General features: G+C 40.9%; 1 protein-coding gene across 2 annotated transcripts in view; it reads left to right on the top strand.

The window, feature by feature from the left end:
• The window catches only part of htr2cl1 (5-hydroxytryptamine (serotonin) receptor 2C, G protein-coupled-like 1), a 227,541-nt gene that overhangs the window by 67,090 nt on the left and 134,593 nt on the right, over positions 1 to 25,858 (top strand). For both annotated transcript variants that reach the window (XM_026162610.2, XM_026162609.2), the window contains exon 2: positions 9,646 to 9,742. The gene's annotated coding sequence lies outside the window, so the exon portion shown is untranslated. The remainder of the gene's footprint in view (positions 1 to 9,645; positions 9,743 to 25,858) is intronic.

Here is a 25,858-nt window from a genome sequence, read left to right as displayed (position 1 = left end):
ACTTGAGCTTCACCAGAGCTGACCAGCCACTGGAGGAAGGAAGATTAATGAAGAAAAGGCTGGGCTTGGATAGAAATAATGAGGAGATAGATTCAGCAGTCAATGAAGTAATAAATGATGGACAGTGCGGCAGCAAGGCAAGGCAAGGCAAGGCAAGTTTATTTGTATAGCACAATTCAACAACAAGGTGATTCAAAGTGCTTTACAGAGACATTAGAAACAAGAACAAATAAAAAGCATGATTTAAAATTGAATAAAACAAGCAAATAAACTAACTAATTAACAAACAAACAAACAAACAAACAAACAAACAACAGTATATAAAATCAAAACAGATAAAATCAGAACAGTAGATAAAATCAGTAGTTAAATGTAAGTTTTGAAATTTAAGCTTAAAGCAGCGGGATGGAACTGCAGAGATGGAGGAGTGTGAAGTGAATGCATGTATGCAGGGAGGAAGAGAAACGAAAGAGAGATGACAAGAAGAATGACAAAAGTGGAGGGAGGAGAGATTTTGAGCTGGTTTGATATGTAGTTTGAAAAACACTTTATTTTTAAAAAAAGTTTTGAAACTGATTGTTTCATAACTTGTCCTATCAGCAGCAGGAAATGTAGCAAACTCTGTTTGGTCAGCATTGGGTGCAAAACTGGTTAGCCTTTTGGAAACAATCACATGTTAGGTAATTATTACAGGTTTAATTTAGTTCAATTCAGTTATATAGTAACAATTTAAAACAAGCTTTATATTGTGAGGCAAAATCTCTACAATATTACAGAGAAACCCCAATAATCACATAATCCTCTATGAAGAAGCATTTGGTGACAGTGGAATGGAAAAACTCCCTTTCAACAGGAAGAAACCTCTGGCACAACCAGCCATCCACTGTGACCGGTTGGAGTGAGGGGAAAGAAAAGAGAGTAGGGAGAGACGGGACAAACACCAAATGGGAGAGAGTCAGAGTTTAATAGTGGTGCAACGGATCAAAATTCTCACGGTTCCGATCGGATGGTTTTAAGTCACGGATCGGATTAATTTTCGGAACAGCAAAAAAGAAAAAAAGACAACATTTTAACATTTATTTATTAACTTTATAAGTATTTTTGCCTATTAAAAACATTCAACTCAAGACTCATTCCACACAAATGTATAAAAACAAATTAAGGTGCAATATAGGGCAGTACAGGGCTTTGTATCTAGCACTCCGCTGTGATATAACGGGCGGTCACGGTCACGTAGCTTTCCGTTGCCCTTGAGGTCCACCCATTTGTAGTCGGGCAACAGAAGATGCCTGGGACAGTTCAGCCTTAACTTTAAACTTTTCCTGCTCATACATGCCTGGGTACGATCTTGTCACTGAAGTGGATGCGCAATGGGATATCATTGCGTGGCTCAAGTACGTCCATCATAGTTTAAACCCCTTGTTTTGCACAATGGAATACGGCCTCCCATCTGCAGCTAAACACCCCAGTAGCTTTTGTAATAGCTTTAGCCCGATCGGACTGGGCAGCAAAGGGCTGCTCCACTTGGACCACCAGCGCTGGCCATAACTATCACTTGACAGACCCACCACGCGCAACAGACACACATACTTTTTTTTTCTTCTTTTTCGAATCTTCGGATCACGTGCGTGCCAAACTGTGGAGTGGGATCGGTTCGGATTACGGATCAACCGTGATCCGTTGCACCACTAGAGTTTAATAATTGTTAATGACTGAACATACCAGTCGTAAACCAAGTAAACCTGCAATCCGATAGGGAATAAAGTACTATGAGGTCTTTAAGATATGTTGGGGCTCTATTAAACCACATTTTCTGCTTTCATAATTTATCAAATCACCCAGTTTTAAAACTTGGTTAAAGCAAACAGTAATCTGCATGTTAACATGGAAAAGGTTTAGCAGTTCACACACTGCAGAGCTACAATTTCCGGTTTTATTACTGATCTGCTTGTTAGCATGAAGACAGCATAAACAGACTTGTACCTGTTGACACCGCAGGCAGGAAAGAGAAATAAAGGCTAAGGTGAATAAGAAAGAACATGAGAACAGGTAGAAAGTAAATTGCAGGGAAGTGGAAGGTAAAATGGTAGATGCTGAGAATGGCTGGCAGCCAGCAGAGAGAGAGGGAGCACACATGGTGTAATAGTAGCTGGCAAAGGGATCAAAGATGCTAAGTGGAGAGGATGGAAGAAGGAGCAGGAAAACAAGGGAAAAACAGAATAATCTAATAAAAATAAACCTGAAAATGGAAAAGGTTACTTGAAGACCTCAATCCATGCAGGGTGTTTTGGTATTTAAATGTCTCTGACTCACTTTTTCTCTGACTTTGTAACTGTTTATCATTCGTTCCGGTACAGTGTGTTCAGCTGAGAGGGGATAAGAGAGATGCTAGGGAGGACATCTGATAGGGGATGATGAGGTTCTCTGTTACAGAATCAATGGAGAGGAACATGATTGACCTTTCACCTTGGCGAGTCTCAGCCTTTTTTGACTAACAGAGCACGCATTAATCTTTCTGCTTCTACTCCTTCTACTGACCAAATTTTGAGGCTTTGGCTTTTATTTTCACTGAAAGCAGCACTTTCTCCATTCCACCTTTATGTCTGTGTATATACACTCGCCCTTCACTTCGTGAGTTACACTTTGCCACAAAGAATTAAGACAGTTCTGATGGAAAAAAATTGATGCCGTGTCACTACGTCCCCAATGTGCTCTGTTGGCTTAAGATCTGCTGACTGTGGAGGTCATTGTAATGTTCACATTCATTGTTCTGCCTCTGTCCCTTCACTGCACAACCTCACAGGCCTGCTACCTCAGTTGGTAGTGCATGAGGCACTTAATTTAAGGGTTGTGGGTTCAAGGCCTGCGTTGGGCTTTCACCTTATGGTCAGTTATATTGCAAAAACTTCTGTGCTTATTGAGATCCTCACCCTTGCTCATGATCAGTTAATCAAGTGCATTTCATTAGCAGCACCTGACTGCTACTAACCCATATAATCCCTCCTGGAAGTAGTAAGAGTGTGCTTACGGCTGCTCCAGTTTGCACGTATCCCTTGGTCAAGACAGGAACCCCAAGTTGCTCTCTGATACACCAACTAAAGTGTGAATGTTAGATAGAAAACATAAGAAAAAGTGAATGAGACATGTTGTATAAAGTGCTACATAAGTCCATGTTGGGTGCTGCTCCTTTAGGGACATTACCTGTTATGGAATTTTACAGTCAGGTAAGATCCTAACAGTCTTAGTCCCAGCCTTCCTAACTCCTGATGAGTGGGTGTTGTAGTTCAGGGACTAGAGGAGGTTGACTCCTAATCAGAAGGTTCTTGGTTTAATCCCCAGTTTGGTTAAAGCATTTGCGTCGCTGAGGTTTGTAGTTAGAGCATTGTGAGAGCTCCTATAGAGTAGACTAACAATCCTTTATCTTAACACCACCAACAGCCTGAACCATTTATACAAAGCAGGATGGATACATGTTGTTTATGCAAAATTCTGACCCTAAAATCTGAATGTTGAGAGAGAAATCAAGACTCATCAGACCAGGCAATGTGCTTTTGATCTTCTGTGTTTGGGCCTGTGCACGTTGGACAGTTTCCTGTTCTTACCTGACAGAAGTAGCAAGTGGTGTGGTCTTCTGCTCCTGTAACCTGTCTGCTTCATTATTTGACTTTATTATTTGGTTTTAGTAAATGTGTATTTTAACAGTTATGCATTTTACAATTACAAAACAGACCTTAGGTGATGTAACTGGTAGCCATATTGGAGATAGTTGTAGCACAGTTTTTATTTGAGATATTGTGCTTTTTCTTTTATCACTGATTTGGCTTTGTTATTATGTGCCTTTGCGTTTGGATGTCGAAAAGCTTCACATTGGGCTGCAGATCTCTGTGAGGCTGCTTTTCAGGTATGCGATGACTTCTGCAAAAGTACAAATAAAATGGTCGATTTCTCCAGCAGTTTCATTGATGTTCCAGGTTGGTTTAGTGGTCTTTATTGATCATTAAGACCATTCATACGGGAGGGAACTTCAGCAACACACTGTTACAGTGTATGATGGTCAAGCAGAACCTTTATAACTATTTACTACAACTACAAAATGAGACATAGGCAGACACAGTGCAAGAGAGCATGCAGGAAAGCAGCAGTAAAAGTGCTTATTGAGCTTCATTAGCTTGTACATTTCCACTGAGACCAGTTACTGTAAATGGAATCCAATATTTCCTCTGTAACAGCCGTGCCCACAAAGACACACAAACGCAGACAAACACAGTTCAACGTAATGGTTATCGATATATACACTGTTGCTTTTTCCCCTTAAAGCTGTGAACTGCTACTTTGTGTCTATCAAACCTGTTTTGTTAATTGAAAACTTTGGCTGTGTCATGTGAAGGCTGTGTGCAGGCAGGAGTGGTAGTAGGAGGACCCAAAGTGCAGACACTCAGAGGCAAAACGCAAACTCAAAACAGCTTTAATGCTAAACTCAAAAGGGTAACAAAACTAGGAATACAAAATAAGCTTACACAGCAAGATGAGGGTAAATCACAACACAGCCAGATGAAAACACAGGGCTTAAATACACAGAGGGAGCAATCAGGGAATGAGTAACAGGAGGGAAACACAGCTGGGGCAAATCAGGCCTAACGAAACAGGGGAAGCAAAACCAGATACATTAACATAAGACATGGACCTTCAAAGCAAAACAGGAAACATAACACAGACTGAACAAAAGACACAGACTCACATGCAGGCACTACAGAGGGAACAGAGACGTGGGACCAGGGCAGACACAGACACGGAGATATAGCCGACAGGGGAGACAGCAACTAAGGATTACACAGAGACATAAACCATAAGACAGAACTCTAACAAAGAAACCAAAGACTGGAAATGATAAATAATATAATAAACTCAAAAACCCTGGGTCAACGACCCAGGCATCCTAACAGGCTGCTCTGCATCCAGTGCACTCTTATATACGCCATATATAACCAGCGAGGAGTCTTTTTTTCTATGAGTAAATATTTACAATTAGTTGAAAAGAAATTGGCCAAAACCAATTTTACGAATTTAGGCATTTAACAGAAATGGTGTTGTTTGTCTATTACTACTAAAGCATGCAACTCTGGAGCAGAAATTGTCGCCTCTTTGTCTCATTGTAGGTTTTTTCCTGATTTTTTTTAGCTGGATACGTAGCCTCTTAAATATCACTTTGTCAGTAAATATTTAAGTTGTTTATAAAATATACTGCATGTTAAACAAACCCAAAGAGTAAAACTGCCCTTACATGACAGTGGCTTGTCTTTTTGCACTTTATCTGCATGTAACCTGATTGAAATTACACATAATCCTCCTACTTTCAGTTTTATTGAATGTGGTGGGGACTTCAGTTTGAAAGAGGTAGAAAACAAGGTAGATCAACTGACAGTATGAAAAAAAAACATCGGGAAAAAGAAACTTTCTCAGTCTGACAGATGACAGCCTGTGAATGAAAATATGGCAGCAGAGAGTCTGTCTGCCAAATTTCTCCAGGATGAGGGGATGTGACACTTAATAACAGCCTTTCTTATCGTACACGTATCATAGAGACACAGAGTGTTTCACGTGTGCTTCCTTCAACGTTCAGTTTGCACAGATTTAAAAGGAGGCCCAAACTAAAATGAACTACCTTCACCTTCATTTCTTCCACTTTTTTTAATGAGCTGCTCTGAGCTGTACCGTTTCGTAGAACCTCCTATTACTCATTCGTCGCCCGCCCCAATCATTACCAGCAATATTCGAAAGTCCACTGGTTTTCAGTGTAAGCTGTGCCACTTTGAAGTTGAGTGGGGATCCTTTGCAGCGTTGACAGGCAACTAATTAAATCTGATCTGGAGTTCTCGTTTGATTCGCCGTTACTGTTAACCACAGTCTCCAGGGAAGATGAAGAAAACTAACGTTAAAGATATCGTTCTTTAGCTCTTTAGTGTCGATGGGGTCTTCGCGATGAAGCTGGCTGTATGTCTTAAATAGGCGTATAAAGAGGATCGAGTCAAACAGATAGACAACCTGTGAATCTGAAGCTGTAAGCTGTTAAACTGGTGCATTAACCTCCTGCCTCCTAAATCTCTCTTAAGAATCAGCTGTTAACAATGCTCAATTTTCCTTCTGTTAGTTAAAGAATAAAAATATTGTGTACTTTAAGTACAAACATGGTGCACGTTTGAACCCATGAAGCACATTTAATGAATATATTCTCTTTAAGAGCCTTTAAAATCTCATTCGACTGATCCTTAAAATGCTCTGCTACTCTGTTTGAGGACTCAAAGTGCTTTCTTACTACAAGCCTCATTCACCCACTCACAGTGCATTTTTTCTATGCCTAAGCATGTTTAACTTAACGTTTGCACACTCAGACTCCAGTAGATATATTGGAGGCAGCTTGGGGTTCAGTGTCTTTCCTGAGTACACTTTGACATGCAGACTGCTGCAGGTACTCGAACGACAACCTTCTAATTCGTAGACGTTACCCTCTACCCACTGAACACATGTACAGTTTATTGTATATCAGCATAACTTTACACATACAGCGAGCATAACGCCCAAGTGCGTATTTATAATACAAAGGCTTAGGCTTAACTTTCCATTAAGAAATGTTGAACTTTCCGTGTCAATTTGGTGTCCTGTGAGGTTACAGTGAAAAGCTCTGCATAAAACAATCCATGCAAATCCAGCATCTTGTTGCCCCATATGCACCAATCCATAGGTCAATGATACCTTGACTGCATATTTGCAGATCCAAAACAGTTTTACATTCATCAAAATGCAACATTTGTCCCCATTGGCGAATGAAGGAGAAATTGATATCCACAGTAACAAGTCTGAACAAATGGTCTGTTTCATGAATGTGAATGAACGGAAATCAAATTTGTTCTGTAACTGTGAAATGAGAGATGTTGTTTTCTTTTCTCTTAAAATTAAACAGCACTGCTTTGCAGACTGAACGAAGAGAAGATTAGGCTAATATTTATACACCAAACACTTTGTCTTACACAGGAAGGCATTAATAATCAACAGTCTGAAACAGTCCTCCTAAGATACAATAAATAGCATTTGTCTTGAAAGTCAAACTAAGTTTTCCTTTCGTCCAATTCATTCCTACATTGATTGTGGGCCCTTTTTAAGATGCTTTGGACCGCATTTTTTCCATGTGTGCTGTAGATGCTTTAAAGCAGTGGTTCTTAACCTTGTTGGAGGTACCGAACCCCACCAGCTTCATATGCGCATTCACTGAACCCCTCTTTAGTGAAAAATAAAATGTGATTTTTTTTACTGGTGCACAAAATGAGCCATGCATGTCATGGCGGAGGCTCTGCCGAACCCCTGAGACTGAGTCACTGAACCCCTAGGGTTCGATCGAACCCAGGTTAAGAACCACTGCTTTAAAGGGTAATGCACATATATTAAAGGCAATGAGAATATGAGAGTCATGGGAATATGATTACTAGGAGTACTCTTTTAATATTGCTTCATATTCTACTGTTAATTAGAGCTGTTATTAAAAGAAAAGTAGTCAGTCTCTCACTTGGTTGTGGAAGATTTTGGCCCACTCTTCTTTCATTCATTGAGGTTTGCAGGCAACACAACACAGCTTTAGAGTCAGGTTGAAGTCTCGACTTTGACTGGTCCAGTAAACACTTCAGTAATTCTGTTGTAGATTTGCTGCTATGCTTCGGATCATTGCCCTTTTGCAAGACCAAGTTTCATCTGTCAGACACAAGGTTTCATGTTTGAAGAGAAAACTTTGGTATACAGAGGAGTTCATGGTCAGCACAATGGCCACAAGGTACCCAGGTCCTGTGGCTGTAACACAAACATAGATGATCAATTGTCCACCACCGTTCTTGACAGTTGGTATGAGGGTTTAGTGCTGATATGCTGTGTTGGTTTTCCCCAGACATCTCTACTGGTTGATTGATTCAATTCATCCATCCATTCGCTTCCGTTTATCCTTTTCAGGGTCGCGGGGGGCGCTGGAGCCTATCCCAGCTGTCATAGGGCAAGAGGCGGGGTACACCCTGGACAGGTCGCCAGTCTGTCGCAGGGCCAACACACAGGGACAGACAACCATTCGCACTCACATTCACTCGCACATTCACACCTAATGGCAATTTGGATTATCCAATTAACCTATCCCCACAAGCTGCATGTCTTTGGACGGTGGGAGGAAGCCGGAGTACCCGGAGAGAACCCACGCAAACACGGGGAGAACATGCAAACTCCACACAGAAAGACCCCGGCCTGATGGTGGAATTGAACTCAGGACCTTGCTGTGCGGCAACAGTGCTAACCACCGTGCCACCGTGCTGCCTTGATTCAATTCAGTTCAGTTAAATTCCATTTTATTAATGTAGCGCCAAGGCAACAGTTGCTTCAACGTGCACATTGTTCCAGAAATCTTGTTCAGGATGTATGTTTGCACACCTAAGCTGTAGTGCCATGTTCTTTTTAACCTCCTAAGACCCGAACTCTTCCACGACATGGATTTTTAATTTCTCTTTGATATTTGGGCTGATTGGGACCTGATGAATGTAAAAACAAAGAATTACCAGATTTTATTTTTTACCTTGTTTTTTAAGAAAAATGAGAGCCACATATGAGGATATTCATTTAAACTTTTGATAGAACCATAGCAGTATAATGTCCTCGTAAGTGGATATCAGGCCCATGTAGAGCAAAATTGAGTATTTTGGTCTAAATAACCCAAAATGTGATGTCCACATATGTGGACGCCAGGTCCTAGGAGGTTAAAGAGAAGATGCTTTCAACTGGCAACCTTTGTGGAAAGGTATGCCTGGTAATGTATACACGAGGCCTGTTGAGTCTGAGATGTAGCTCTTTGGTGATTCAAGTCATTCGAGTTTCCATACATCAAGCCTAGATAGCGCAGCATGAGACTCTTAGTCCGATAGTTCGAGCCGCACGTTGGGCATTGGTGTTTAAAGGTCTGACGATGTGGTGAATATCCAAGGTGGTGTCAATGAATGCTGCAGTCCAGCAAACTGTAAGGGTGTGTTAAGTTTTTCACAAGGGTCCAGTGAAAACCTTCACATGAATGTATATCCTATAATAATAGGCCACGAGGTTTGCTATGTGACTTGTGTCAATTCTGCATAAGCATTAGATTATTTAGTACTGCATTAAAATATAAAATTATGCATTTGTATTATAGGCATCTTTTTTAAAAGTGAACAAACCGCAAACAAACCCTCATACCCGTGTGTTTGTGTTTCTGTGTGAAAGACATATTTGGTATTCTTCACCGGTAACCAAATCAATTAAATGCACATGTGCACCCCCAAAGAATTTAAGACTGCAGGTGCAACAAAGAGAATTTAAGTGTTTGATCTTTTCCCCGCATCGGAGGACGCCTTCAGGCTCACACGCAAACAGGTTTTCTCTACAAACATATTTAATGCTCCATCTCACAACGTCCACCTACACAAGAAAACGAATGCACACACCTACACGCATGTCTCCTCAACACCCAGCATGTTAAATTTGGTTGTCAGTGAAGCCCAAAAGGCATGCAGCTTTTTCTACCCTTTCAGTGTGTTGCTTTACTTTTTGCACCAAATAGTGACACCCCTTTCTTCAAACTGACTTCCGCAGATGCAGAGAGAGAGTGTCAAGGACACATCAGCAACTTCCAAGACGCCTGACGCAAGTCAAAAGGAGGACAGGTGCTTCTGAAGAGCCGAACTCTGAGGTGCAGTAAATATACTTCAAGGTTCTTGAAAGGTCCCTGGATGACAGGCAGATCTCTGCCAGAACATGTGTATGTGCTAGATGAATGTGTGTGTGTGTGTGTGTGTGTGTGTGTGCGTGCATGCGTGCGTGCGTGCGTGCGTGTGTGTGTGGTATTTAAAAAAAACAATCAAACAGCATTGTGCGTTCAGTGTTTCTCAGTTTAGAGGTCTCTAATGAACATTATTTCTCACAAGGCCTAGACATTTGGTGGCATCGCGCCGTGGCCCTACAGAAGTGTCGAGTTGAGTGGAACCACTAGAAATAATTCAGTGTACAGTCTGTGTGTTTGCATGTCCCAGTGGGACTGGAGTGTGTACGTTCAAGAGTGAACCTGCTGTGTTATAACAGGCTGCAGGATTAACCCACCTGACAGGCATTTGATCAGGTTTGTGGCCGTAGCCAAGTGAAATCAAGGGAATGTGTGACGCTCCATTAATCCATGTATTGGATCACACTGTGTATTTAGTCTGATGGTTTTTTTCTGTCACCAGTGTCACCATATATTGCAGCCAACTGGGCAGTAGCAGAAAATGAAATGATCATAAGGACTTATTGAAAACAAAGGTTAAAATTAGAGTTCATTCTGTTTTTTATAAATATACACTGGACAGTGCCGGCAACATATTTGATTCAGCTTCATGTCTCTTGTACTTCCAGTTGAGTGAGCATCCAATTCTTTCTGTGATAAAGGATCAAATCAACCATTTTACAATACGTTTACCAGACAACGACTAGCCTAGTTCCAGGCTCCTTTTTCTTTTTTCTTCTTCTTCTTTCAGCTGCTCTTCTCTATCTTCAAAATCCTTTGTCCAATATATCCACTATCTGTCCTCTACACATGTCCAAACCACATTAGCCTCTCTAACTTTGGCTCCAAACTGCTCCACCTGAGCAGTACCTCTGATGTACTCATTTCTAATCTGGTGAAAATCCTAGCATTTCCTCTTCTACTTTTATTCATTTATGGGTTTTTTTTAATCCTGTCCTGTCTGGCAGCTTTTGCAATCAGAATTATGATCTGAATACAGTGTTGTGCCAAATACATTTTGCTTTTCCAGGACCAGCTCTACAAATTCTTTGCAGCCTCCTCTTGTTCGGGGTTTATCTGTTTATTTCTTCATTTCTATTTGTGTTATTTCAGTGACTACATTATGGTGGTGTGTGTGGGGGGCGGGGGTAATAAAGGGATAGAGAACAAATAGAAATTTAAAACATATTGCTAACTGCTGCACCTGGAATGAAAAACAAACAAACAGCACTTACAACACAAAAACTACAAAATGCACAGGTATATAAATCAACAACCATCTTGTGGGGTCTTTGTGTGTGAGTGTGAAAGAGAGAGAGAGTGTCAAGTGTGAGTGCGTGTGTCACAAAATATACTTTCAAATGAGCGTGATGCCTGAATAACAGCCTCTAGGAGCCAGAGGTAGATCTGGCAAAACCGGGCCATCCGCAGCCCCCAAGAGTACTGAGGACCTGAGGTCACACATCTCGGTGATATCTGTGTACACGTCCCAGCAGGAGAAGGAGGGGGGTCCTAGATCGGGCACCCATGACCAAAGATTGGGAGCCCCAGAGGACAAGGTGAGACAGAGACACACAGTAAATGGACACACTGGTCTTGGTCTAAAACAAACTGCACCCAGAAACGGATGTCTCTTACCTGGACACCCCACCCAAAGGGCCTGTGGGCACACATGAGTCCCCAAGGCGCAGACAAGACTTCCCTGCTTTGACTGATGCACACTACACCGCAAGCCAGCCAAAGGGGTGCAGACCTACCCTGGGGAAGGAGGAATGCAGCCTGGGTTTCAGGCGACCAGGAACCCAGGCCCCAGACCCACTCAAAGGAGGCCAGCCTCCTGACCGGGGAACAGGACCCACTACCACAAGCACCCCTGGCCCCACACCCCGGCGCCCTAGACAGCACCCACCCCAGTCCCCACCGCCACTACCTGAGGCAGAGACCCTGTTCCTCCAAAACGGCAATCGCAGTTTTCCATCCCCCAGGAAGCCGCCAGACCCCAGTAGTCCCAGAGAACACGTTCATCCACCTGCAAGGCATACAGGCAAACGAGACTACAGCTGATCACCCTCACTAAGTAATGTAATTGATCAGTGGGAACCAGAGAGAAACAAATTTATCCATTTGGGTTTTTTGAGGAGGAAGACATTCTCTCCAAACTGAAGTAAATTTCTGTATTGACTAGTACATACTTTTTTTTTGGATTTCCGGTGCATGAGGATAGTCTTCTTAGCGATGCATTAGGAAGTGAGTATAAGTGATGTAAATACTTCTATATCTACTTCATTATGTCACCTAAGATGCACAGCTTGGGAGAGGTTGGGATATAACATCTGACACAAAAAACTAAGTGGTTAACTTTAGGCATCACCCACTTTTGAGTAAAATATGCTGCTGACAGCATTAACTCTCACGCTGAAGGTATCCATATCCATATTCCAATTCACTCCTACAATAAACCAGCGTGTCACTCCGGGGCTAGAAAGGACTCCTCGTGGGTAGAAGTGAGACTCTAGCAGCTCTAATGAAACAGCAGTGTCTGATGCCCCAGGAAAGAGAGCAGTCTGAATTTTCCATGGATGAGAAGGTGTGGACAAAGGTGGGCCTGGGGTCACTCGAAATGGGAGCAGTTAATGCAGCTGTGCCTGATGATGCACACCTTAGGCCTGGAGTTTGACTCAAGGCATGCATTATGTATTTGAACAATCTTGTATTTTAGTCAGCTTCCATTTCATGTTGTGGCTCACAAACCTGGTCCCAGCAGTTGAAAAGTCTACAGATCACAGCCAGTGAATGATAAAACAGACAAAAAAATGGCAAAAAAAAAATGGCAAAAAAAACCCCCATCAGAGACGGTCCAAAAAGACTAGAAAAGAAAAAAACAAGCAGTGTGACAAGATACCTGAGACATGCAAAATCAACACTGGCTCAGTTTCTCTCAGCAGAATTTGGAAAAGTACGTCAAATGAGACAAGAAACGCCCCTGCCGGGCCGTGACGCAGCTTTTAATATAATTGCAAATTACTGTAGGGATGCCATTCAAGCCCAGAGGTGGAGAATGAGTCACTCACGGCTTACTACCATGTTGCTATTAGCCTTCTGACCCTGCAGGTCAGGTGGGAGAACTCTTTCACACACACACACTGCGACACTTTCAGTCTCCTTTCCTTTTCCTCTCTTAGATGACGTCGCTTTAATGTGTTTCTTTCTCTGAAACACACACACACAGCATCTTGTTTGCTTATTTATTCATATATTCAAACCTGCTTGTATGCTTTTATGTGATAATGTTGCCCCAGAGGCCTGATTATACAGGCCTGTTAAAAGAGACTTCCTCCTCAATATACATGCCACACATAGACTGTAAACTGTCTATGTGTAAATGTTACCACGAAACACACATAAATTATACAGTTGTTCATGTGTGAATGCTCTAATGAAACCATTGCCTAAATCTGATATAGGACACTGTGAAACAATTGCGAGGTTTATTTGTAAGTCAATAAGAAAAGGGGGCAAAATATGGAAAAGCTTAAACCTTGTGGCATCAGTGTGACTCCAATCAGCTTTGTTTTGACCGTATTAAAGTTTCTATAAGCACAGACAAGTATAAGAATGATTATGACAGTTATTTTATATCAAGGTTGCTGTTTTCTCCTATTGTAGCAGCTCCTGGTGCATAATTAAAGTCTATCAGTGACAGAAACGCCCACAGTGCTGCTCTCTCTGCACTGCTGGATTCATCATCCATCCTCCTCCACTAAAGGTTAGAGCGATGATACTGAACCTGTATTGAAAGATTCACAGGTCTGAGTGATAAAACAGCATGTACATTATATTCTTGTGGTGCTAGAACAGAGACATCGGATGAGAATCAATTTCAGTGCATTCAATTTCTAAGCACAAGCGCTGCAGTCCAAAGACGGCAAACTAAACAAACAAGCAAAGAGAAGGCACAGTTAAAAGTGTCTCTTTGTTACAACGTTAATATCGCGTGGTGGGATACTGATGCTGGTGTAACCCTTTTATTTCCATTTTTTTTAAAGCTGCCTTGATTTTTTCCCCCCCTAAAGGCAATCGATACCAAGTGGATAACAGCAACTTCCGTTCAGAGAGCGTCTGTTCAGTGGAGGTGGACGCCAAAAGAGCTTGCTCACACTGACAGTAAAGTAGAGGGAATTAGTCTGTGTCACATAAGAGTGAAAAATAATTAATAATTTTTAGTTTTGTTCTCATTATTGTTGGAGAAGTTTTACTAACTGACAGGATTCAGCTAGCAAAACACTTTAAAATGCTAAACTCTGCAGCGTGGCTATGCCCACCACACTGACATCCACTCAGATCTCAGTGTCAACTTTAGCCTTCTTAAGGCCACGTTTACAAAACGGAGAAAAGTAGCACGTGAGCGCAAATAGTGCTCACAGGCGTGGTAAATTTTATGAGTGATGGGCAAATGTTGTTTTCCAAACACAGACGCAGTCAATTTATTTTAATGTGAAGCGCAATAAAATAAGACATGCTTCTGTCAACATTAAATATTGGTGCAGTAAAACGGGTGTCGCAAGCGTTTGTAAATCAGCTTTCACGCTTGATTTAAACATTCGCCTCGCTATATTGTGCGCCTTAAGAAAGGAACTTGCAGATATACATATAGGTCATTCCATCCTAATTTTTAGAGCATTTCTAGCTTCACCATCTTCGATTCACATAAGGCAATGTTTGAGCATCGATGTCTCAAAGCCCAAAATTTTCCCTGGTCCATCACAATGAACAGGTTCTGTAACTTAGACAGATATATACAAAAATGTAGGACAAGTGTTACCAGAAAAGCCAAAATATCAGTAGATACTCTAATCCAAATAGAAGAAGGGTCTGGAGCTTTCAGATGGTACTCTATCTGTACCATAATATTAAATATGTGTATATTGTTATTGGTGTTTTTGATTTTTGTTGGGGTTTTCTCTCTATTACTGTTGGGTATAAGCATCTTGAGACGACTGTTATTGTGATTTAGTGCTATATAAATAAACCTGAAATGAAATGAACTGAAATTAACATTTCAAGGTTTTTGTTTTTAATAGTCTTTGAGATTTTTAAGTTCATGTGCAAAAGAAAAGGCCATCACAACCACAATCCAATTGCAGACTGGCTCAGTCATATTGCCACTTTATCGCTGCCTTCATGCACCAAAGTTGTGAGTGACTGTGTAGTAACTGTGAGTGGTGACAGATCTGGTCCCTGTCTTTGAAGCAAATGTGATTTGGCTGTTCACTGAACACAATATGCAATAATGTTAGTGGTGCCATAGTCTCCAACCAGCATAGTGGGAAGAGGACTGTTTGTATAGATGGACAGATGAATGGATGCTCTAATTGTTAACAGCATTTAGTATTCCTAATAAAAAAAATAAGAAATAAAGCATTCTCTCATAATTTTGAGATCGATGCCACTAATCTGTTGATAGTAGCGGCCGTTTAATTACATGATGATCCGCAGGAATGCTCAGCATCTTTTTCATGACGAAACTCTTTGAGATACATCGAGACAAGATGCTTGCTCATCATTGGATTTTCCTATTTGATGTTGCAGCATCTTAACCTACAAATAAATAAAGTAGCTTGAGGTGAGAGTTGTTGTGAAGTTGAAGTAAATAAACTGAACTGATGTAACTTTTCAAGCAGAAGAGAAAAAAAACCTCACTCTTTGCAGGAGGCAAAATAATTTTTCTAAATACGTTTCTGACGCTGACTCAGTCCGAGTCGCCCACATGATGTACGTCTGGAGCAGAACCTCCGCCGTGCATTTTACTGGAAGGCATCTGGGAAGTCTTGAGTCATCAGGTGAAAGGATGGGCTGGGGTGGCAAAGGGCGGCTGTGAGATGGAGTTCAGAGAAAAGCTTGTTTGTGAATGAGATTGACTCTCTGATCGTACTAATGAGACGAGGAGGGAGCTGTAATGTGTCTTATTGGTGTCTCCTGAATAACAGGCGCAAGAAAACCCATTTTTCCTCATCATGTCTGCACATGGAGTGCAGCCAACGACAAGTTTCAGTCAAAGTATCCTTTAGAGTAATGTGTGCACTTGTGAGAAGTCATTTTCTCAGAAAACAGAGACTCTAGTATGAATATGCAGTCGATGGTAAATGGCCTGTATTTGTATAGCGCTTTTACTAGTCCTTAAGGACCCCAAAGCGCTTTACATATCCAGTCATCCACCCATTCACACACACATTCACACACTGGTGATGGCAAGCTGCATTGTAACCACAGCCACCCTGGGGCGCACTGACATTGCTGTCCTCTGGTAATATAATTCCCGTGAAAAATATTAAAAAACTGTCAGCCAGATAAATTCACTCCAAAAGTCCCACCAAGTATCTGCTTCTGTTCACTTAGGCTCTCAACCAATAAAGAGCCAGAAGTTCACAGTGTTTACAGCTTGGCCCAAAGGGGAATGCGTCACTTATATTGTATAAAACACTCACTGTCACTTTGTTTATGATTGCTTTTATAAGGTGAAGCCAAAATATAGATTTGCCAATACTAATATGTGCTGATATAGCACTTTATATCCTTTGTGTTTCTAACAAGGAGGAAGTTAAAAGGGCTTTTCCTACCTGTTCAGCTGACACAGCTGGTTTGTTTCAAAAGAAAGGAGGCACAATATTCTTTTAAAAAACTTTTGTAAACTCATTCTTGCAGAAAGCAACAGAATGTGATGAAATAACTTATTGTGATTGCTATAACTGGAGTTGATGCTTCAGGCCTGAAACGACAAAGTGCAAAGTGCCATCGTGGCTGTGAGTGGATGTCTTCACATAAAAAGTAAATATAGGGTTGGTTTTCTTACAGCAGAAAAGTATGCAACATGGAGAGGCACTACTGGGCAATATATTTGCAGTGGAGTTTAACATAGCACACTGCCACGAGTCAAAAATAGGGGAAAATGCGATGTTCAAACTGGCTCCTGCACAGCTTCATTTTCTTGGTCCAGTTGTATTATTTATTACCGTAGACTGCTATGATGGCTTTGGGTTTAATTATAGGGATCTCTTTGTGAATACAGGTACAAAACGAGACAGACTGTTAAAAGTTTACTTTTAACAAGGATAGACCGTCCTTGACTGTCTCTGCAAACTGAGTGCTATACTTCTATTCTTTCCAATTAGTCTGAGAGTTTTCATCCTCCGCTCAGAACATGAGGAAATTTATCTCTCCTCCTGTCAGAGTGTACTCGCTGTTAGTGAAGAATGAGTGTTGCAACTGCAGCGAGTTGTGTTTGTTAATATACACATTTTGTTTCTTGCACCTGTTTGCCTGCTTGTTAGCACAAGTATCTAATTAGCTAGTCACGTGGCAGCAAGTCAGTTTAGACATCTAGACGTAGTCGAGACAAGCTGCGAAAACTGAGCATCAGAATGCGGAAGAAAGGTGATGCAAGAGAAAATATCCAGTTCGTGGCAGTCCTCTGGGTGAAAATGACTTGTTGATGTCACAGGGTAGAGGAGAATGGCCAGACTCCTTTGAGCATATAGGAAGGCAACAGCAACTCAAATAACTACTCATTACAACCAAGGTATGCAGAAGAGCATCTCTGATTCCAAGGCAGCAGAAGAGCACATCGGGTGTATCTCCTGTCAGTGAAGAATGGGAAAGTGAGGCTACAGTTCACAAAGACTCTGCCAAAATTGGACAATGTAAAACGTGAATACCATTATGCGGTCTGATGAGATTTCAGTTTCTGCTGTGACATTTAGAATTTGAACGAAGCAACATGAAACCTTTCAACTTGTTATCATGACAAAGTGTGTAATACACATGCTGGTCCACTTTAGGGTTGCCAACTGTCCCGTTTTATCTGGGACGTCCTGTATAATGAGCAAAATTGGTGCATTGCTTATTTAACCCTTTAAAGCTGGTCGGAGCGGGCACTCCCCGTTTTGCGTAACTATTTTTAAATCCTGGAAGATCTGCAACCAGGTAAGCTAGCGCAATCATTTTTTTTGCATATGAAACCGGAGGAGTTGTACTTACATCTTATGCCATCAGCTTGTCACAGTTTCCTTCCACATAAAGCTTTGCAAAAACTGTATAAAAAGCGCTTGCAGCAACAAAAACATAATATTCCAGAAACACGCTTTGCCGATCCGATCAGCTGTTCATAACACTTCATACGTCCATCAGCGTGAACTTTCCGCATGTCTGCCATGTCCTGCCCGAAACCGAAAGTGACGTCATTTTGCGGAAATGTAGTTTTTTACTATCAGGGACTTATGAGCCTATACTTGTGTTTTTAAAAGTTATGTTTGACTTTATGACTTTCTGTGTCGTTTCTGGGATGCTGAGGACTCATATTGCACTGCTGGAAATAGTTTATTTTGATACATATGCTACTTTTTTTTTTTTTTTTTTTTTTTTTGCAAATTTGCATTATAATATGTATTTTCGTTTTTCCTGCAGTATACAAAAATTGGTGTATTTCAAAAATAAAACTATGAAGACACTCAAAATAAATTTCCTGTGGTAGGAAACTATTTTGTGCAACTTTTTTGTATTTACAGTTTTGAGGAATAAGCCTCTTAAATTTCTCTAACTAGAAATATATGTTAAAAAACAAAAACAATTTTACATTTGTTTGTAGTTTATTGCACTTTTTTGCAATTTATGTAATTACTATGCACTTAATGCATGCATATTATTAAAATTTGGGCTATAATGGTTGTATTGATGTATAGCAACTTGAAATGTTCCCAAAAATGGCACTACAGCTTGTAAAAATATAATATAAGCTCTGGCGGACTTGGTTCTATGGTAGGTCTTAAAGGGTTAACTTAAATGTTACAAATATTGACCGTTGTGTCTCACTTTCTGACCAACAGATGGCTCTCTTACAGTCATCAGTGACTGCCCATCACTCACACCAGATGTGAGGAGGAATAGGTGATTTGTAAAAATAAGGTGCTGTTTGGTATGCGTAGCATAATAAACTGGTAAATGAAGTCTGTAGTTACAGTATGTTATTTAAATAATTTTTCAAAGGAAATGCTAATGTGATTTATGTTTTTCTTTATTGTTTTATGTGAGGTATTGATTAAACTGAATACCAATATTTTACGGCATTTTTTTTATAAGAATATTTAAATACAGTGCATATTTACACTATGCCCAACTGGCTGTGCATTGTGCTTCTGACATGCCAGAGTGTCCCTTATTTGATAGTTAAAAAGTTGGCAACCACTAGTAGCCATTTCACCATGTCCATTTCACACTTTCCCTCTACAAAACAAGAAACGGACAGGCATGCAGAAGTTACAGTAAGCTGCAGTAACAGCAGTGGGAGATCTTTTATTTCAAGCCAACATGAAAATAATCACAGGAAAGTGCTTAATAAGACAATAATAACACATTTACACAGAGATACAGCTGCCTAGCTTAATCATTTGCGGCAATTAAAGACCGCAAACAATAGTGCATGCTTGTCCATTTCACGTGGACACGGTGGACCAGCGTGTCTGTTACACGTTTTGCTGTGATACTGGATTGAATGGTTTAGGCTGGTGGTGCTGTAATGGTGTGGGGGATATTTTCTTGGCGCACTTCAAGCCCCTTAGTATCAACAGAGTATTACTGAGAAAAAACTTGAAATCATCAATAAAATCATCTCAAACTATTTTTTGAACATGAAGAAGACACTGTGTCCTGTGCAGTCGCCAGTCCTCTATCCAATGGAGCACCTTTGGGATGTGGTAGAACGGGAGATTCACATCACAGATGTAGTACCAACAAATCTGCAGCAACTGTGTGACACTATCATGTCAATATGGACCAAAATCTGAGGAATGTTTCAAGCAACTTGTTAAAGTTATTCTATGAAGAATTAAGACAGTTCTGAAGGAAAAAGGCAATAACATAATAACAGTATTTATATATTTGGGGCTTCAAAACAAGATCAAGATGTATCATCACGTCTCAGTCATGAAAGGACGTCTTGGATAAATAGAGTGCATAAGGTGTACTGGACTGCTGTACTGTACTAAAAAAACCTGGTTCGGTTATATACAGGAGGCAGAATAAAGAGGTCATCATTTGGCAGTTTTGCTCCTCACTGCACAGCAATGGTCACACTGAACATTTTTTTATAAAGCGAGACACAAATGAGCTCGGGCTCTCACCATGGAACACCACAAGCTCATTAAAGGAAAGTACTGTCACAGGGCTTGTTAAAAAAAGTAAGTACAGTGTTGCACTTGTCCCTTTTTGTAGGCTCATAGTGCATCATAAGAGGTGAAACTAGCAGAGAGGACTGATGAAAGCGCTATCTCCATTGGCTTCATTAAGCAATTTAAAGTTCAGGGTTTCCAAAGACGTGAGTTACTCAGGAGAAAATTCCACAGTGGATTTAATCTTCTAGGCATGCACAGAACATGTATATGCTAGAATATTATATACAAGGCTTTTCTCAGGAGTCATCCAGTCTCATTCAAACCATTTCAGATCCTGATGAAGGATTTCTTAAGCAGATTCAGCTACAATATGCATCAGACTGTTTCGTGTGTACACATGGGCACATTTTTCTACCTTTCATATCACAACTTCTAAATTTCTTTTGTTCCTCACAGTCCATGAACATGTGCCCAGTCTAGAACAGGCTCCAAGTGTTTTCAACAAAAATGTTACAAAATTATTTTCTGATCCCCATGAACAGAACAGAGAAAACCCGACTCAGAAGTGGTCAAAACATTTATAATTCTTTATTCAATCATCTTCCGGAAGAGAGAGCCCTGCACAGCCCAAAGCCAGTTGCAGGATCTCCAACATTAGAAGCTAAAAATGTGTCTCATATAGGTGTTATTTTGGTACTTTAAACGTCACACACAGCCTCGATACAAACAACTCCTTATATGTTACTAGTTCCTCTTTTTCTGTCTGGTTTCCTGTATTTAATAATATGCTTGCACAGAACCACCTCAACTGGCTCCTTTCGATGTGGAGGAGCAGCGGCTCCACTCTGAGCCCTTCCTGGATGGCCAAACTTCTCACCCTACCTCTAAGGGAGAGGCCAGCCCCCCTTCGGAGGAAGCCCATTTGTGCTGGTTTATCCAACCAACAGATTTTTTTATACGGGCCATTTTTCATCAGAATGCGTACAACTTTATCACCTGTACCACATAGTTTTTATTATGTTTTCAGAGTTAATGCACTGACTGTGAACTACGACTCTCCAGGTCTTGAGTCTGGCTTGTGAAGTTTGTTGCATGACATTTCCTGTCTCTTTTCTGTCTCCCATCACCTTTCCATTTTCGAAGTATAAAATGTGTAAAATTCCCACAAGCAAACTGACCTCAGGGGCTTGCGCAGAGAAGTGATTGAGAAAACTCCTCTTTTTATTTGACAAGTTCTCTTTCAAAAGATGTAAAGCATATAGTATCTGCTTGACATCCCTGAATAAATCCCGCATTATAAAGCACCGCGGCCCCTCCTTGTCACAGACACTTCTGCCTTTTACTTGTCAGCGGCCGGTAGGGTCAGTTTAATTTGTTAGTCCATCAACTCATTGATTAGCCTCCAGTGCCCATCAATGAAACGGTGTGTTGAGGCCTCCTCATTGTGCATGCTGTGTGTATTTCTGTATGTACCACACAGCGCCTGCAATGTGGAGGCTGAGGTGCACGGAAACAACTCACAAATATTTTTTGCAAGAATGTGTGGCTTTCAAGGAGAGATCAGCCAAAGAATATAATAGGATTTCCACACATTCCTACCACTCATACTGTATTTACATGCACACAAACAAGGTATAAGAAAAATTTTATACACCTTCACACACAGAGGTACCCCATGCACAGAACATTAGGTTCTTAATTTTCACAGTCAGTCATGCAGATTTTACTTTGTCTGTAGGTCAACACTGTGCTCCTCTCTACCTGCAACCTTTCTACAAGCAGGTGGGCTCAGTGACACGTCCGTTCCCTTGTGCAATCAAAATAAAAAAAAAACCTGAAGCTATCTTGTGCTTATTATCTACTGCAGCACTCCTGCACTGCAGTGGTACCCAGGCGCTCTAGCAGCATAATGACCCGTGTAAGATCCTGGTTTAGTGCGACACAGATGACAAGATACACAAAGGAAGGCAGAGCAAAAACGCACACATATGCACACACATTATACCAATTTGCTTCCTGTTCCCATTAGGTTGGTACAGTAATGCTACAGGCACCAAAAGATGTCAACTAATCTGTGAGGCTTGGCTTGATGTTGCATCGAAGAGATTTCGAGCCCCGCATGCTGTTCTGCACAATGAGTCCCCTCGCAATTATGGGAATTGCTACCTTTTACCACGCAGGGTGTTTTACCGCCTCATTCTCAGTTTTTTTTTTTCTTCCATTTTTACAAATCTCTTCGGTCTCACTGCCAACGCTGCCCATTTAATCAGGTACATGCTTATTAGCTTAGTGTATGGGGCTATATCCAATCCCACAGTGAGCATGGCGGGGTAATTAGCTGGAGGCTAATAGGCATAGCAATGGGACGACAGAGATATGTGTGGACCTGTGGCCAATTCCAGACAGTTGTTTGTCTCTGATGGGTTGCAATGATGTTGTCAGAGTATGTGAAAGGAAATGGGAAAGAGAATAGGAGATTATTATGCCTGGAAGGATTCAAGTGATTGAAGGGAGGGGGGGGGAAAGAAGGAGCGCATAGCTTGATGTGATGATGTGCACGTCTGGGACTCTTGTTGAGGCTGTGTTTGGTAGATAGAGCGACTCTCTCGTCTTCTTTAGTGCACCTTATTGCTTATATACAGGAGCACAATCAACATTGCAGTAGCAATATACTGCATGCAAACAGTTGGCATCTGTCAAAGTCTGCTGTTGCATGACATTTGCACTCTTTACTTAAAATATGCCAGATGCTGATGTGCAGGATGTGCAGATGAAGAATGTGCTGAAGGCGGGCAGAAATTCATTGCTAACAAATATGAAAATACACGATTTAGTCATTATTGATTAATTATAAAGTGTAACTAGAGACTCTGCATTCTTGTTACGTCCATTATGGGTAGAGCTTCTTGATTAACTTTTCATTCGAAGCCATTTGTCTCCTCTGGAATCATCCGCTATAGATTCTCAATCTGAAACTCATAAAGTAAAACTTCTCAGCACATGAGCTGCTTTATCTTAAAATCGTAAATTTTTTTTTCCTTTTAAAGGAAAATCAGCCACTGCCTTTAGAAAATTTAACAGATTAGTAGAGGAAACAGCTCATTATGCAGTATAAATTAGTTTTTTGGGTCGTTAGTTCATGAGTCATTTCGATCATACTGTACTGTGCAAAATTTATTTTGGTGCTCAATTTTTTAAAGTGGTTTTCAGCTGTAGTTTTCAGGGCTTTCTGAAGCTCTTTCAAAGTAGTTTTTTGGACATTGTCTACTTTTCATTCATTATCGGTCCAGTCCTTGTACCATTCTATGCAATTCAAGACAATGGAGCACGATTTGGAAAAAGTCTGAAAGTGTCTGATTGTCAATAGCTTAATTTTTCAGCATGATAATGATCCCAGACACTGCCAATGCAGTAAAAGCAAACCTGGATAGAAAACACACAGTAAAACACCATCAGTCATATACTGTATTGGCCTCCCCAAGCCAATCCTCAACATTATTGAAGCAGTGTGGGATCATGTAAAGGCAGCCAGCATCCATAGAAGACCTTTGAATGTCGTTCAAGAAGCCTGGAGAAATACTTCTGAAGACTACTTCAGAAATAAGATTATTTAAGTGGGGTTTTCCAACAGAAGCAGCAGGATCCCACAGCGGGTGCCCCTCTAAAAGCTTTGTCTGCTGGGAGATTCTGGCAGAACTCTCAGAGAAAGAGACACTTGACACATGTAGTGGATGTTGCTTGTTTTATTTTGGTGTTCACAGTAGGGTGATGTCATGTTCACCAAGAAGAAAAAAGCCCTTCCTCACAGTGAAAGGAACAGGTATAATATGGATAACAAGTCTTAGTCCATCTGGATAGGATGTATTTAGAATCAGTGGACAAAAAACTCAGTAAAAGGAAAAATAATTTCAGTATGTGGGATGGAAGCTACTGATGATAAGAGGACTGATAAAAGCTAGAAGTATTGATATGTGGGATGCATAAGTAGGTAGCAAGCAGCTGTTTTTGAAGCAGCACATCTAGAGAGAGAAAAGAAAAGCTAACAAGGCAGCCAGGCTGATTTTGCATCTAACCGAAGCAATGTATTCTGCATGGGGGCTGATGTATTGACAGATGTCAGAGAACTCCGGGTAGAGTCTCGCTTTTGCAGATGGTTGATCCCATTTTTTCTGGCATGCATCAGAAGTGGGCACGCTTCAGAGTTTCACTTTGCAGTGCGTTACACAAAGATATCCAGCAAGTGTTCTTTGGAGAGACTAAAGGCTGATCTCTCTCTCTGTGCAAATGTAAATTTAATCCACCTGCCATTTTTTCCACAGTCGAATCGCGCATGGAATAGAAAGCGCCACAGCCTGATTTGAACTCCATCCATTTTACCTTCTTTCTTTCTTGTTTTTTTTCCTTTTCTTAAGTGCGTTTTCACATTGCTTGTTTAAGTACGGAGAGTGAGCTAGAAGAAAGTGTTGAGACTGGGGACGCACTCAGTCATTTTAGCTTGGGGCAAGTCCAAACTTGGCCTTGTGTAAGGAGGGCGAACGCACCATAACACACATCTCTCGCCCACACATACACAGCCTGCGGACTTGTACGTACGCTTCAAACAGATATGCACGCAGAAAAACGTGCGTGCAAATATGCATTTGGGTCCCGAAGAGACAAGATGCACATTCATACACATGTATACAAATTATTCATATGTTGGCTGACTCAGTTTGTGGAAATACTCTTGGACCGGCCAGGCCCACGCTTCATTTAACTCATCTGAATGAGTTATTGGCTGTGTAAATGGACGGCACTGTCACCTTTTAAACAGACTGTGGACAGTGTTTCACAGAGGAGGATACACTACATTACACACCAGTCCGACATCGATTAGACTTCATTAGTGCCATAAACCAAACATGTCACACATTATGTCAGCGCTTGTTCCTCATGTGGGTTCCTCACATTACGAGTGTTATTTTAAGGCTTCAGTAGGCTTCGGCTGCGGGGAAGTGTGCTCCACTGTTGCTGGGATTATCATTTGTTATCCCTCTTCATAGTGACAGGTTTTTAACCACTATCCTCAGGGGTAATCTTTCTTCTTCAAACACGGTAACTCTTTACGAACTCCTTGGCCATCTCAGTAAGACTATATTATGAAAATTATCTAAACAAATAGGCATTTGTTAAAGTTTTGACTTCAGTGATTTGATGTATAGAATCACCAGTCGCATCTTACTAAAAGTGTTTCAAAGGTTTTCTGACTTTGCCTCAAAAATATGGTTTAAAGCATTGGTGTCAAGCGTAAGGCCCGTGGGCCAAAATCAGTCCTGCAAGGGCTCCAACCTGGTCCACTTGATGGCTTTGAAAAATCATGCTAAATAACAGATAAGTAAATAAATGACATAAATGTTCCTGTTGTTTTACTGTATACCGTATGATTTTCTTTAACAGTGGCTCTACAGTTAAACGTTTTCTTGAATTAACATAAACTTAATGTTTTATAATTACAGGACAGTATAGGCAATGAGCTACGAGAACTTTCTCTGTAACTTTACACAATTTCTCACAATATAAGCTCAAAGAATTGCAGTGACAGATTTCGTGCATTTGTTACAGCAGCATCTCTTTATCATGTATAAAGACTTAGATGGGCTGTTGAAATTGAAACTCTTTTCCCTACACTGAGATATCTGAGAGACTAAATGTGTAGTTAAACTTCTTTAGACTGACAGAAAGGAGATTTTGGCTACGTCCACACTCGCCCGGATAGATCTGAAAATGCTCCGCATCCACACTAGTGTTTTCAGTCGTTTTCACAGAGTTGTGCGTCCACATTGAAACGGCCGAAAATGCTGAGGTTCCAGTACTGCGCATGCGTGAAACACAAGAAGATTCGACC

The sequence above is a fragment of the Astatotilapia calliptera genome, chromosome 3 (genome assembly GCF_964374335.1).
Source record: "Astatotilapia calliptera chromosome 3, fAstCal68.1, whole genome shotgun sequence".
Lineage (NCBI taxonomy): Eukaryota > Metazoa > Chordata > Actinopteri > Cichliformes > Cichlidae > Astatotilapia > Astatotilapia calliptera.
Note: the sequence above shows the minus strand (reverse complement) of the source record. Positions and strands in the feature narration are given on the sequence as shown.